At 46.0% G+C, this 14,322-nt stretch overlaps 1 protein-coding gene across 2 annotated transcripts in view; it reads right to left on the bottom strand.

Moving 5' to 3' along the window:
• Positions 1–13,758, bottom strand: part of DENND2A (DENN domain containing 2A) — a 61,916-nt gene extending 48,158 nt beyond the window's left edge. For both annotated transcript variants that reach the window (XM_061444923.1, XM_061444924.1), the window contains exon 1: positions 13,599–13,758. The gene's annotated coding sequence lies outside the window, so the exon portion shown is untranslated. The remainder of the gene's footprint in view (positions 1–13,598) is intronic.
• Positions 13,759–14,322: the final 564 nt, after the last annotated feature.

Below are 14,322 nucleotides of genomic sequence, written 5' to 3'. Positions count from 1 at the left end.
TCTTCTTTTGTGCTAAGAGGAATGTATCTAAGAGCCGCCATCGGCCTGCGCTGGAGGAAATCTGAGAGCCCGTGCTCTGTGCTCTGCCTGGGAGAGGAAGCGTGGGGGAGGGAGCCAGCCCAGGCCCTGTGGTTACAGCGGTCGCTGCACTCACAGCCAATAAAAGTGGAGAAAAAAAAACTAACCAAAACCTCCAAATCATAGGGAAAATCGGTTTTCCTCCTCCACCCTTTCACTCTCACATGTAGGTTCGATACTCTCTCCCTCCCAGGGTGATTCCAAGCACAGGAACTGCTGAAGGGGCTCAGCAGAGGAGGGTGGCAAGAGGGCCTAGGGAAACACATGGGTTTCTCCCGATGCTGACACTGGTGCTTCTGGACAAGAATGAAACATGAAAATCAACTCACATCACCATGTTGCTCATCCACCCCGCCCTCCCAGCAGCCAGCATTTAGCAAGCCAAGCACAATACAGATTGAAGAAGGACCCTTTGCTCTTTGGCTTCCCAAACCACCAAACAAAGGTAAAGCATAAGAAGCAAGTCTATTGCATACAACTGTCTATACATTCTCCCCATGGGCTTTGGTACAGCTTCTGACTAGAAAACTATGTGACAGGAAGGAAAGAAAGGATCTGATCTTCTCTGGGTACTGTGTCAAGCAAAAATGCTGTCAAGACACCATGATGGCTTGGTGGCACATTCCTCTGCCACCTTTGTGGCAGAAAAGCACCATGGAAATAAATAAAGGTAAAATTTTCAGCAGTGACTCCATGACTTTGAAGTTTAAGACCCGTTTTCAAAACCAACTGAGGATCAGATTTTTTTTTAAACAAACACCGTAAAGGCAGCTAACATTTTCAAAGAATTGTAAGAACGCAATTACTTTTCACTAATTCCAACAGGAGATGTCTAGGTGTGGCTGGGAAGACTGAGAGAACATCTGTCTGCAGCTTCATGTACATACATACCTTGCAAACTCTCGCACTTACAGGTGCTAAGTCCAGCTCTACAGAGCCAGCAGAAATTGCTACCATAGCAGATGTTCGAGGTAGCAGGTCCCAGTCCTGAAAAAGGCACTTCCAGAAGAAATGATTCATCCAGATATGGTCTAAAGAGCTTCCTCACATCCCATAAGCTTAAAAGACGGACAGCCTGACTCAGTGATGCTCCGCACCTATGCATGTCCAAGTCAAATATGGACTGCCACCCATGTGTTCCAGTCCCTTTCAGAAACAAGACTCAGATTTCCACATTCTGTTGTGGCTTTTTTAAACATTTTACTTCTCATAAAAACAAACCCATCGGTGTAGCACTGTGTGTGACCTGAAGCAAATTCTTTGGCTGCTTCTCTCTTGGCTGGATGAGAAACAACAGGAACAAGTGGAAGCAACGTAGAGACTTTGTATAAGGGAATTTTTTTTTTCACCCTGAGGATAACAGCTCTGGAACAGACATCTGAGTTGAAGCTAACCTCTCCATTGCTGGAGGTTTTCAAGACCCAACCACGCAATGCCCTGAGCAACCTGACCTTAGCTCAGACCTGAACCTCTGAGCAGGAGGCTGGAATAGAGACCCTTCCAACCTGGATTATCCAATGATAACCTGTCATTAATTGCTGCAGAAGAGAGCATTCACTCTCATTTCTGCTGTGGAAAACAACACAAAAACCTGAACAACCTACCCCTCAAAAAAAAGAAACCCAAACCAACCAACCAAAAACCCACACCAAAACCAAACCCAAACAAAAAAACAACAAAAAAAAACCCCAACCAAATCCATTTCAAAATACTATGACTAGATGCCTTTTCCTCCCCAACAGATATTTTTTGCCTTTCTCCAACTGAACAGCAAGCAAGGAGTGAAAAATGGCTGCTAAACCAAAACACACAATTATGCAACCCCTAACACATTTCCAGGGTCTTTTGTCCCTAGTAACTCTGTAGTGCCTAAGAAACTTCAGGGAGGCCATGAACCCACCAGTAAGGCGGCACTGGCAAATACTGGTGAGTGCTGTAAATTCTCACTATAAGAAAAAGAAAAGACTTTCTTCTCAAATTCATTCCACTTTCAAAGAGATACCCTTTCAGAGGGTACAATTTTTTGAAAAGCTTAAAGTTATTTCGTAACGAAATTTAAAGAGAAATAGTACAAGCACTTATTTGGGAGATTTTTTTTTCTTTGCGGAAGGATTTCTTTGGGTTTTTCACGGCACAAAACCTAGGAACAGGAGAGTTATCAAACAAGCACATGCTGTTCACGACTGTCTTCCAAGGGATGTGCTAGCAGCAATGCATACTCCAGGGGTCTTTAATTTCCATTGTTTACTTTCTCTCACATACATCCCACTGTTTGGTAACAGCACAGATGCAGAGTACCCATGTACAATTTCCTTTATCGAGCCTTTATCTCATAAGCAAAGCAGAGCTATTCTTACAGAAGCTTCCAACCTGGAGAACGTGCATCCAAGTTTTGTATTCCAGGGTAACCACAAGGGCATACTCCACCCAAGATGTTTGAATGTTGTTCTGGACTGGGTCCCGATACTGTTTATTGTGCACAGGAAAACTCATTACTACAAAGGAGCCAGCACTGAATGCATTTCACAAGGGCACATTTTACAGGGCCCAGAACAAGCTATCGAAGTAGGAGTCTTCTGGAGTCAAACCCTCTGCGGAAGCCCATGTCCCTGAACTATTCAATAAACATCATCCTCTTTCATCTTAGATGCATATAAACATCTCGCTTCCAGTCCAATGCGAGGCAAAATCCTAGCTGTACTGAAGCAACTGATTTGACTCCAGTGATTATAGTGTGGCTTTCATGTCACTCACCAAACTGTCCACATTTACCTCATTTCTGATCCTCACCAGCACAGGTCTACCTACAGAAACCCAAGCAGAGCCCACTCAGCTCAAGCCCATGAAACCTCTCCAGAGCAGACAAGTCTTACAGGTCCTCATGCAATGACTAAAGAATGCAAAGGTTTCCTACAGGGTGAGGGATGAGGACTCCCACCGTAGATGACCAGCACTAAGAGACAGGTAACCTACCTGGTACAACTCAGCTGGGAATATGCAGGTTCCTCTGTGAAGTGTGATCCCCTTCTGCTCCCAGAATACCAGCATTACACACTCAGTTCTAAAGGTCTGGCCCAGAAAGAGGCTGTCCATAAATGTTTTTCTCCCTGCAGAAGACGGTGGTTTTACCAAATGCAGATGTTCTCTACATCAGATACCCTACAAACTGGCCAGTTGAATATTCCTCACCAGAATCACCTTCATGCAAAGGCAGAAGCTGCACTATGTTGCTTCAGTTGTCCATGGCTGAACACAATGGGTCTTTTTGATAGCAACTAGATTTTCTTAATTGAAACTCAGTGTCTACAGACATTACTGGCAAACTAAACATAAATGCAAACTTTTAGGGGAAATTCCCCCAACATTTGCTTCAATTAGAAGAGGCACAGAAAAAGCTTCTATAATGCTCTACTTGATGTACTTCTTAGGAAAAATGCTTGGCATTCAAGTGGGCATTCTTCTTCCCATCTTTTCCACATGTAATAATTCAAACATTCAGGCTGGATGGCATTTGCTTAATAAAAATCTGTCATCCATGTCTCTAAGTGTGTTCACTACATTCATATTGAAAAGTAAACCAGAAAATTTTGGCACTAGAAGTAGGTTAGCAAGAATCTATCTTTGCTTATATGCCTACCCAAGCAAAAAGAATATTAGAGATGCATAGCTTGTAAATACAATTATCACACAAAACTAAGAAGTCACTTTTCTTTAGACTATCTTCACAAAAATCTGACTTCTGATGACAGGCAGAAATGATGCTGAATCAATCCTACTTTGCATCATTTGTTTGGCAAGACTGACTTCTCTGTACACTGAGATAAGAGGAAGCAGTTTATATGGCAAATATACTCCCAGATACTGCACATTAGCATAAATTTCTACACAGGAAATAAACTGGAACAATGGGTCACTCTATCTCAGCTAACTCTTGCTGTCCACATGTGAGCTGCTCTTTTAGCCTCTTTAATACTTTCAAGAGGTAATTTTTGCTCTGAAGTACTCTCTCTTCCCAAGGTAGGCACCTCATAAACTCTGACCCATATTGTAAAAGTACCTGCTTCTCTTACCTGATTAGAAAGGGTCCAGAAGCTAACTTAACCTGGGCACCGTGCACTCACATACCTGAAACACACCTGCATGGCCTCAGCAATTCAATTTGCATAGATCACAGACAGGTCTGAGTGTTGCTGGATGAGTGAATTACGTATGGTATCTGATCAACAGGAACAATTTTTGTCAAGTCTGACCTAAATTCAGTATGCCAAAAGAGTCAGGTACCTTACTGTGAAATGACATTACCTACCACAGTTTAGCTAGATTAGGGGGGTGTGAGTGTCTGCTAAACCTTCACTTCACAAGAAACTCAAATACTTTGTTAAGCTTCCCTTCTTTCCCACCATATTTTTTTTAAGGGAAAAAAGGAGGGAAGGTAAGAGATGGGGCTGCCCTGTTACCTTTCTCCAAATAGTTATTTATATGAGGTGTCTGGGGTTTTTGTTTATTTAACCACAAAACTGAAAAAGAAATACCACAAAATTTTCCTCCAAAGCCCCAAATCTCACTTCCAGGTCACTGCTCAGCTTAAGTAAGAGGAGCAGTGACAGCTGACACCACTTTGTTTCTCTGGTGATCTCATCCACACACATCCCACTGTGCTCCATCAGTGTACCACCAAGTTATGCTCACTCTGTGAAAAAAAAAATGCTGAAGGAAAGTTGCATTATACAACCTTCTGCTTAATTGTGCATTCAAGGGTTTCATGGCAAGTCACAACAAATTCTCCTCTATTGCAAAATACTGTTCACAAGTTTAAAAAGAAAAGAAAAAATTTACACGTGTGACAGAGACAGTGAGATGCTTGAACTTCTTAAGTCCTGCAGGAAAAAAAGAATGGGCTGGCAATTGCCTGTTTCCAGGCTTTTTACTTTAAAAAAGAAAGAAAAATCCATGTAATCCATGGTCAGGCTTGATTTTGTCAAAAAGTGGAAGTTTACAGGAACTCGAAATAAAAATGGGTCCAGAGGAGGGCAACAAAGCTGGTGAAAGCGCTGGAGGGCATGTCCTATCAGGAGCAGCTGAAGACTTTGGGCTTGTCTGGTTTAGAGAAAAGGAGGCTGAGGGGCAACCACACTGCTTTCTACATCTTCCTGTGGAGGGGAAGCAGAGAGGGAGGTGCTGAGCTCTTCTCCCTGGTACCCAGTGACAGGACATATGGGAATAGTTCAAAGCTGCATCAAGGGAGGTTCACACTGGACATTAGGAAGCGTTTCTTTACCAAGAGTGTGGTCAAACCCTGCAACAAGCTTCCTAAGAGGAGGCTGATGCCCCAAGCCTCTCAGTATTTAAGAGGCATCTGGACAATACTCTTAACATGCTTTAACTTCTGATTAGCCCTGAAGAGGTCAGGCAGTTGGAGCAGACGATCGGTTTAGGTCCCTTCCCACAACAAAAGAGCGGGAAGGGAACAGAAATAGTCTATTCTATTCTACTAACATTAATAATAAAAAGCTAATGGAAGGCTGCCTGAAGTATGAGCAGAGGCAGTGGGACTGGTGTATGTGGATAGTTTGGTTTAAAGAACAGGAAAACTAGGGTTTTTATTCCTGCAGTGATTGCTGGTCAGAATGAAGTCTTTCACTTCTCTGAGAGGGCAAGTCTCTGTTTCTGATATGCTTCCAGATTCCTTTGGATCAGAAAAATTATTTTACCCCATGCAAGCAAACATTAAGCCAGTGGGACATGAAGCAATATATTAGATGTCAGAATAAGTTAGTTCAAAATAAAACCCAATCCAGCCTCATCAAAATCTGACATTTCATGAAATTTGTGCCTTTTAGAGGCAAGCCTATTTTTCCTTGAAACACACTCAAGAGTGTCTTTCTCTGACTAGTGGAGGAATTTAGGAATTTAACAGGGGAAAACTTCAGTTTGCCACTGAATTTGTGTATGCTAAATCATCCTACAAGGTAAGTTTCCTACTGTGCATATAACAGGATAACAATGGGGCAAGCTTTAGCACAGACTAAGCAGCAAAAGCTGTCAGTATCCTCTACCAACACAAGTACGGGACTGTTGTATGCGAGAGGTGACACCATGGCAAAACTTCGACTTGGAGTCATTCATAGTAATCTCAGGAGACAGAAATCTGATGCAAAAACCAGTCATCACATGTTAAGTTTCCCAGCAGAAAGCCTCTCAGGCCTCTCTCAGAGTTTGACAAAGCAGAAAAATGGCAGCCAGCGAGATCAGGGCTTCTTACATCATCTGGAAAAAGCTCAAGAGCGCATACATCTGCAAGAAATCCTCTTGCAGAATTTGACTACAGATTGCTGCACATACAGCCTAGCATGTCAAGACAGGGAAAAACAGATTCTCAACTAACAGCCTGATCCCAAACTCCTTGAAGTCATGGAAAAGCTCCCATGGACTTTACTGAACCGTAGAGGATGCCTCAGGGTCTTTTTTTGGCCAGATGTTGATTTCTGAAGTGCTACGTGCACTGGAGCAGATACCCTTCTCAATTTTACTAAGAGGCACTTACTTCCCTTTGCTTCTATGCTGCCCCAAGCTCTGTGTAAACCAAGACTCAACTCTTACCTAAAAGAAAACGTGAAGCCTATATTCACAGCATGCTTTGCAGCTGAAACACGCTGTATTTTTGTGCGTGGAAAACACACACATCTTCTGGGGCAGCTTAACATTTTTAAAGAAAAAATTCCAATATCCTGAAAAGTCTCTGGGAGCTCTTTCCTTTATAATTGAGCAAGGTGGTGTTTGGCTGACACTGGCAAGTTAATTTATATTTATGAAGTGCCCTCACAGTGCCCTGTGAAATTTGCCATTTCCCTCCATGACAGTCAGTGCTATCTATCACAAGATCATAATCCCCTAAGACAGGAGACCTGAGGCCCTTTGCTGCTCTCCTCTGCAAACAGATGTGTGCACGTTCCCCAGCTCTTGAAGTCATGGCTGGCTTTTGGCGAAGAACTACAGCATCTGCACATCTGGAGAAGGGAAAAGCTTTCAGCAGAAAATACAGAGGGGGATCTCATCCTCCCCCCGCCTGCAAAGCAAGCTCAGCATTTGTTCCTTTCCAGATGACACCCTGATGGGTTGGTTGATTTAATCATTCACATATGCATGCCTATTCACAATGCTAGCAAAATACCAGGGCTGTGACAGCATCTCACCTGAACTGCTCACAGTAACAGAGCTTGTCAGCAAGCACTTGGCAAGAAGTCTCACAGGATATTAAGAGGAAAGCAATGTTCAAGGACATTGCTAATATAAAATGATTCTACAGAATACAACTGGGTGTGTGAGAGATCTCTTGTGATGAGGAAAACACCTCAGCAAGTGTTTAATTTTAAGCCTATGCTCGAAGTCTGCTAACTTCAATAAGACTGCATGAAGTCCAGTCCAAACTTCTCTGAGAAGGAATGATGTACTGCACTGGGAAACAGAGTGCTCTGCTGGGTGGATTTAAGCATGTCCTTAGACCTAAATGTCTCTTAAATAATTTGCCAAACTGGGGGCATAAATATATACCGTAGAATATATTTAAGTGTAGCAGGATCACAGAAACACTTCACCACTTTTATTCCCAAAAGGAAATTTAATTAAAACACAGAGCACCTAGCTATTTAAAATTATTCTGGTTACAAAGAGCAGTAAGTCCTCGCTCCATGAACCAGTCTTTCTGGTGGATTGCCAGAGTCCCCAGTGAGTTTCTGGAAACACAACCTACAAGCCTGAACTTGGTCAGGAGCCATCTGCTCTCAAGGATCTGCAGGATCAGGAGTCTCAGTGCCTGGCAGGGTCCCACTTCGAACTCTTTTCTCCACTTCCAAGTGAAATGGCACCTTTCCCTGCTCAAGATGCCCTTTAACATCATCAGTGCTCAACATTGTAAGTGTCTGTGCCCGATTTTCAAATGAGCTCAGAGCCAATCTTTTCTGACTGCTTCTCTGAGAACAAGTTTTCTGTGAGGCACAGCCTCCTGCACAGATACCCAGTCAAGGCAAGGCCCTTCCAAGCAAGGCTGGCACCCCATAGACTGAACTGTCCAGCAAATGTGATTACGTACCATGATGCCTAATGAGGAGCTGGGTATAGGAAAATAGAGCTGTCAGCATCTACTTGCAGAACCTATCTTTACACTAGTCTCAATCCAGACCGACAGCTCTCTGCTGAACATGGGCTAGAAGAAGCAAGACCAGTGAAACAAACCTCTATTAGCATTAGCAATACTATTTTACAGAAGAGGTGATACTTGCCGCAGCTACAGGATGCCACACCTGGAAACAGAGCAATGACCCTCCAACAGTTCACACAGCAGCACCAGCCTTATTAGTGGCATAGCAACAGTAGCAACTCAAACACCCAATCAGGCATCCCAGATAGAGCCAAACAGCAGGTAACTTGCCCACCTAGCTTCCTTCCTTTTGCCTTTTACTCTGGTCTTCCACCAAACATCTCAAAATGATCCATGCCCCACACCCACACTCCTAGATGTTCACACTGCACATGAAGTCAACTGTCTGAAGAACCCAGGGTATGGCCAGGCCCATCTGTTTGAGGCTTTCTCTGCATGGGTTGGTGTTTTTACTCTAACAATCTGTGCTTCTGGGCCCCTCTCTCTCTCTGCTCATGAGGACATAGTTTCCATCCTGGCTCTGTGCCAGCACATGTATGGGCATAGGCAGAGCTCAGGAAAAACCATCTTCTGCTCCCTCTCATCACATAAACACTGCTGATTCCCAGCCCAGGAGCACAAGGCTGAGGAAGAGTTTTGGCTCCAGTGCAGGGGAACTGAGTACCAGTGACTCCCACCCAGGCTGAACAGTCCTCTCCTGGCCTTCCTGCTCTTCAGGAGCAACCTGAGGCTCTGTGCCAGTGGCCCGTGAGTTACTTATCAGACGGCCAACACAGATATATCTCATGTTCAGCAATGGGCATGTGTAACACACATAAAGATAACAGGTAACATTCAGGGCAAACTGTCATTTGCATGAGTGATTAAAAAATGAAAACCAAAAGACCGCAAGCATAGCTAGCTGGCAGCATCCCAGTGGTGGGATGATAACCTCACCCAAAATGTACAAGAAGGCCTCAGAGATGTATTAAATCCTAACAAATTTAATTAGTAAAACCTAACCTATAATCACCACTTTAACTATCGACTCTGACCTGCTAAATCCTGGAACTAATAGTATGCCAGCTGCAGGTGGTTTCCCTAACCTGGAGAGGGACAAAGCATTGAAACAAAGGATGAAGATTATACCAGCACTCAGTGTTTGTTCCAGCAGGACATTGCACTTTTGAGCTTCCATCTTTCCAGCTATGCTTGACTTCCCCCCAGTTTAACCATGGGACAGTACTAATTGCAGGAAAGCCAGAAATAAGGGTCTCAATACATGTAATTTGCACTAAAAAAAAACAAGTCCTTGTGTTCCAAAATTCTTGCAAGCAAGATTCATCATGAGCCCACTTTTAGGGTCTGTCACACACAGCACCTCATATTTGACCAGCAAATGTTTAAGCAACATGTTTACCTCAGAGCAGCATACACCCACAGGGTTATGGCATAGATTACCCTGACCATCACACCAGGATTATCCCAAAAGCACAACCTCTGTTTGCAACTGCACATGATGGGCTGGAACCCCAAGATATGGTTCAGAGCTACTCAGAGCCATATCGGCAGAGAAAGGACAGGCCCATCATGATGGCAGGCTCTATGCCATGAGTTCCCACTGAGCTCCTGGCTCACTAAAAGACATGAACTGGTGAAGACCCACACAAGCGGCAGGCAAGTATCCATTGCTCCGATCAGGAACCAGACTGGGAACTTAATGACTTTCACCTCATCAGTCCTGTGTCTACAGACACAGAGTCCCTTGAGCGTGAACCCCTTAAAGGCTGGAACAGAACTTGAATAGGACTGGCCTACAGGACCTCAAGTATTTACTTATGTAAGATAGTGGTGACACTTTTAGTGCTATATAACAATAGAGACCTTGAACTGGTCCTCTGCCGGCTCTGCACCAGGCTTTCACCCAAAGACACAGCCCTCAGCTGAAAACCCAGGTTGCAGAGGGGCAGTGGCTCCAGGGACTTTAACTTCTTTGCTTTAGGCACCTAACTTCAGGAACACCTAAGGCTCCTGTGGAATTACTCATTTCAAAAGCACAGTAGCCTGGAGTTCATTCAGTCATGGTACACACAAGGCTGACCACGGACACTGAGAATGTAAGTGGTCTTCACTAAAATCTGGGCTGAAACCACCATTAAACAGTATATGCATTTTATGCATTTCAGCCTTTGCTTTCATTTCTAGTAGTTGGCAAATCCACTTAAGAGTTGAAAAGCAGAGAAGAGATACCATAATAAACCCATAAGGAAGATAAATGTGCTACGGTCCTTTCCCTTACACTTCAGGGCTACAATCAAGAAAACATCTCTTCTTCAGCCTTGTCCAGGTAAAACATGCTTACAGATCAGTACTCTTCAGATGTGATGTTATTTAAGCTTATCTAGGCAAACCCAAGCTCACTCATTTATTGTCAGAACTTTAAAACAACAAAGGAATTTCTTTCTAGTTACAACCCACTCCCTTCTTCCCTGTGGAGAGTCTTCTCAATCCTTAAGGAACTGCTATGCAAGTTCATTAAAAGTCCCATTTCAGCATTTCCTTCATAGCAGAGGCTTCTTCCAGCCAGCTCTTGGGATCCTTCCAACAGACATATTGGCCACTAGTACTTAAGTTCTTTCACTAAAAAAATGCTTCCCTAAAGAGCTTATACCCCAGTTCTGGATGCCTGAGACAGCTGATCACCACAATTAACCAGCCTCAACAAGAGCTTAAGAGAAGCTTCTCCTCCACTCTCATGGGCTTAATGGTGCTCTACGGAGCCATTTTCTCCCCTTGGTCTGGCCTTCACTTAAGAAAGAGCAGCTTTAGCACAGTTCCAGTCAGGAAATAAATGTCAGGTGCTGCAAAAAGAAGAGAGAACCAGCTACCTTGCATGATGCATTCAGGGGGATCCAGAAGAACGTAACACTTACCAGGACACTTCTGAAATGCCCAGCATCTCTTCAAAAGTCTGCCTTTGTCGTGTGAAGATCTCCTTGGCAAACTTCTTAAACCTGGGGCAAGGACTGCATTTGCCTCTGTGCCGCCAGAGCATCCAGCAAAACAGAGGTTTTAATTCCTGTCCATATGAATTAGTTATTATAGCTGATATTCAGAACAACTTGGTGGAAAAGCTCCTTTTGATCACCGCTGAAAACCACAGAATTTCAGATTACATGGTCTTTATTTATGATGTCTTTGTTAAAATGAACATTTCTGACACGTAAATATGCCAGGCATGGGAGAAAGTCAAGCATATTGTAAGCACTTGACAAAGGATCTCAATGCCCTTCTTGTTTTTGGAGAACAGAAAGTATCACGTGGTTGTCTCTGCAGACAAAATGTCCTAAAAAGATTTCCCAGGGCAGCAAGCTGAGGACACCACTGAAAGCAGCACTCTGGGACACTCCACACGCACTTGTGGTCTACAAGGAATATTGTGCCTGGGGATCTGAGCTGATGAACAAGAAGTAACTTCTGCATGGACTGTCAGAACAGGGACGTGCCAAAGGCCAACACCAGCTTCAGCACACAACCTTCTCACCCGCAGGCAGAGAGGGGTCCCAGCTGAGCCATAAATCTTCAGCCTGTTTTCTACATCCTGGGCTGCTCCAGAGCCCTTTGTTTTCAATGCTTTCTCTTCCGTTTCTCAAAGAGGCGCTCTATTACCCTGGGAAATCCTGCGGCTTTCCTCTCATTTCCATACTTAGCATTTTCAGATGTTTCCAAGCCTGTCCCAGTGTGGTAGATACCCATTCTCACATGCTGAAACACTGGATTACTTGAAAAAATACAAACCCCACAACCAAACAAGCCCAAAATACCAACCACCAAACCCCACAAACGCTATCCCAATGACGATTCAGAATACAATACAAGGGTCAAGGAAGCACATTCCTCTCCTCTGGCAGGATACAGTAACCACCCTTTCTGGTGGTTCAGAAACAGAGCCAGTACACTTTATTGGACTTCGTTACCACAGACCAAAAATAAGTGGCTAGTAAGGTGGCAGCCAACACAGAAAACAGCTTTTTAAACCACCAGAAACACCAGCAGCTCCCCTCCCAGTAGCAAATGAAAGCACCATGGAAATCCCTCTGCCCCCCTCTTTATCCTCCCAGCTGAGCTCCAGGCCACAGACACTCCTCTCCAAAGGCAACAACCCTGCATAAACTGCAACAGCAAAAGTGGCCAGGAACACCTCAGGGTCAGGAACAGCTCCCATACAACTTGCTGATCTGTCCAGGAAACAAACTGTGTTCCTTGGAAGAAGAGGAGGATTAAGTGTCCCCTGCTTAGCACTTACTGCCTGCTCCTGCACGGCTCTAGTGCAGCCCCAAGCACTCAGAAAGCCTCAATCCCCTCTTGACCATCCGTTTTCCAGCACTGAGCATTAAGAGCCAGGCTCCTTGGAGACTCATAAAATCAAAACCTCTGAAAGCGTCCCAAGTGCACCTGCATGCTTTACCCTCCAGTTTGTATTTGACACCCTGGGATCACGGCAGCAGACAGCTGTAAATTCTTCCTTGTTCCCTTCCCAACCACCATTCCTCTCCACCAGCTCCGCGCCTAACTGATTAGCACCCACTATCCTGGTATCACAGCGGGAAGGCAAGCAAGGAGTTTCTCTCCCCAGGACATCCTCAGGTGAATACTCTCATAGATCCCAAGTAGGACTCAGAAATGCTCCTGCCAAAAGCAAACTAAGAGAAAAACAGGCTATCCAGAGCAGCGAGAAATACAGAGGTACAATCATGGAGAGGTTCAGGGCTTTGCTGAAACTGAGGAGAAGGCTGCTGCTTCCCCAAAAAAAATCTGCTTAGCGCTTCCTCAGCTTTTTCTGCTGCCGGAGACCAAGGCAGGGCTGACTTCACCCAGGGGCCCCGTGCTGCGTGGCTGGGCTGCCTCTGCTCCCCCATCGCTCCGAACCACTTGGGTCGGCTTTCAGCAGCTCCCCGCGTTCCCTCCGTCCTTCTCCCACCCGCCTACGGCCGAGAGCCGCTCCAGCAGCCGACCCAGCGCACCCGCACCCGGCGGAGACAGCAGGAGCAGCAGCAGACCCGGCGGGAAAGCGGCGGGGACGAGCGGCGGTACCCTCAGCGGCCGGGACGGTGGGGGGTTGGCTCACGGCCCTTCGGTTTCCCTCTATTGCAACCGAACACACAACCGGAGAAGGGGAAAAAAAGACAGTTTGGTGGCTGAAGGGAAAAAGAAATTAAAAGATCTTTTGGAGCGGCACCGATCCCCTGCGCCCCGGCCGCCACCACGGAAGAGCGGTCTAGCCGGCGGCGGCGGGCTGCCTCCCGGTACCCTCTGCCCGCTCTCCGCCGGTAACGCCCGCCGCTGCCCCGACCCCACCATGGGCCCCTCCGCGCCCCCCTACCTTTCTCAGCGGCGGCGGGCGTGAGGGGCCATACCCCTGCATGGCGGTGGCGCCCGGCGCCGGGCTGGCGGCCTGCGGACGCGCAGCTGGGGGCTCCCCGCCCGCTGCGCCATGCAGGGCCGCTACGCTGCCGCCGCCCCCCGCCGCCAGCGGCCCCGGCCCCGGCCCGGGCCGCCCTCCGGTGAGAGCACCGCCCCATCCGCCGCCATGGCAACGGCGCCCGTCCCCTCTTCTCGGGGCAGTCCCGCTTTCCGGGGCGGCTGGCAAAAGTGATGAGGCGCAGAGGGTGCCTTTCTGGTTGCAGACAGAAACATCTGAGGGATCCTGAGGTCCTTTCCAACCCTAACCATTCTATGATTCTATGGCAGTCCCTACGTGGCACCAAAGCAACACCGGTTACTCCAAAGGCTTTCGCCTGCTAAATCAGCCCCAGAATCTGTCGGCTCACACGGGAAGCCTCAAGCCTGTGAAATGATTTCCATCCGTTGATCCAGTTTGCCTGCGCAGGGTCGTAATCCAGCTGCCTGTTGGCACAGAGATTGGCTTGGTCAGATTCGAGCTACCCGATGTTAAAGCGAGGGAATGATCTGGATTGGAAAGTGGATTAACTCTTCCTACAGGCTGTTGGTTCCCAGGGTACATTAAAATATAAGAAAGGGGATACACTTTTATTTCCCTTCTGTAGAAGCAGGCAGTTAGGGACATACACCCAAAGCTGGAAACC

The sequence above is a fragment of the Pezoporus flaviventris genome, unplaced genomic scaffold (genome assembly GCF_033815535.1).
Source record: "Pezoporus flaviventris isolate CSIRO_AGI_PZ_B2104156 unplaced genomic scaffold, CSIRO_AGI_Pfla_v1 ptg000002l, whole genome shotgun sequence".
Lineage (NCBI taxonomy): Eukaryota > Metazoa > Chordata > Aves > Psittaciformes > Psittacidae > Pezoporus > Pezoporus flaviventris.
The sequence above is the reverse complement of the archived record's forward strand: the minus strand, read 5'-3'. Positions and strand labels throughout refer to the sequence as shown.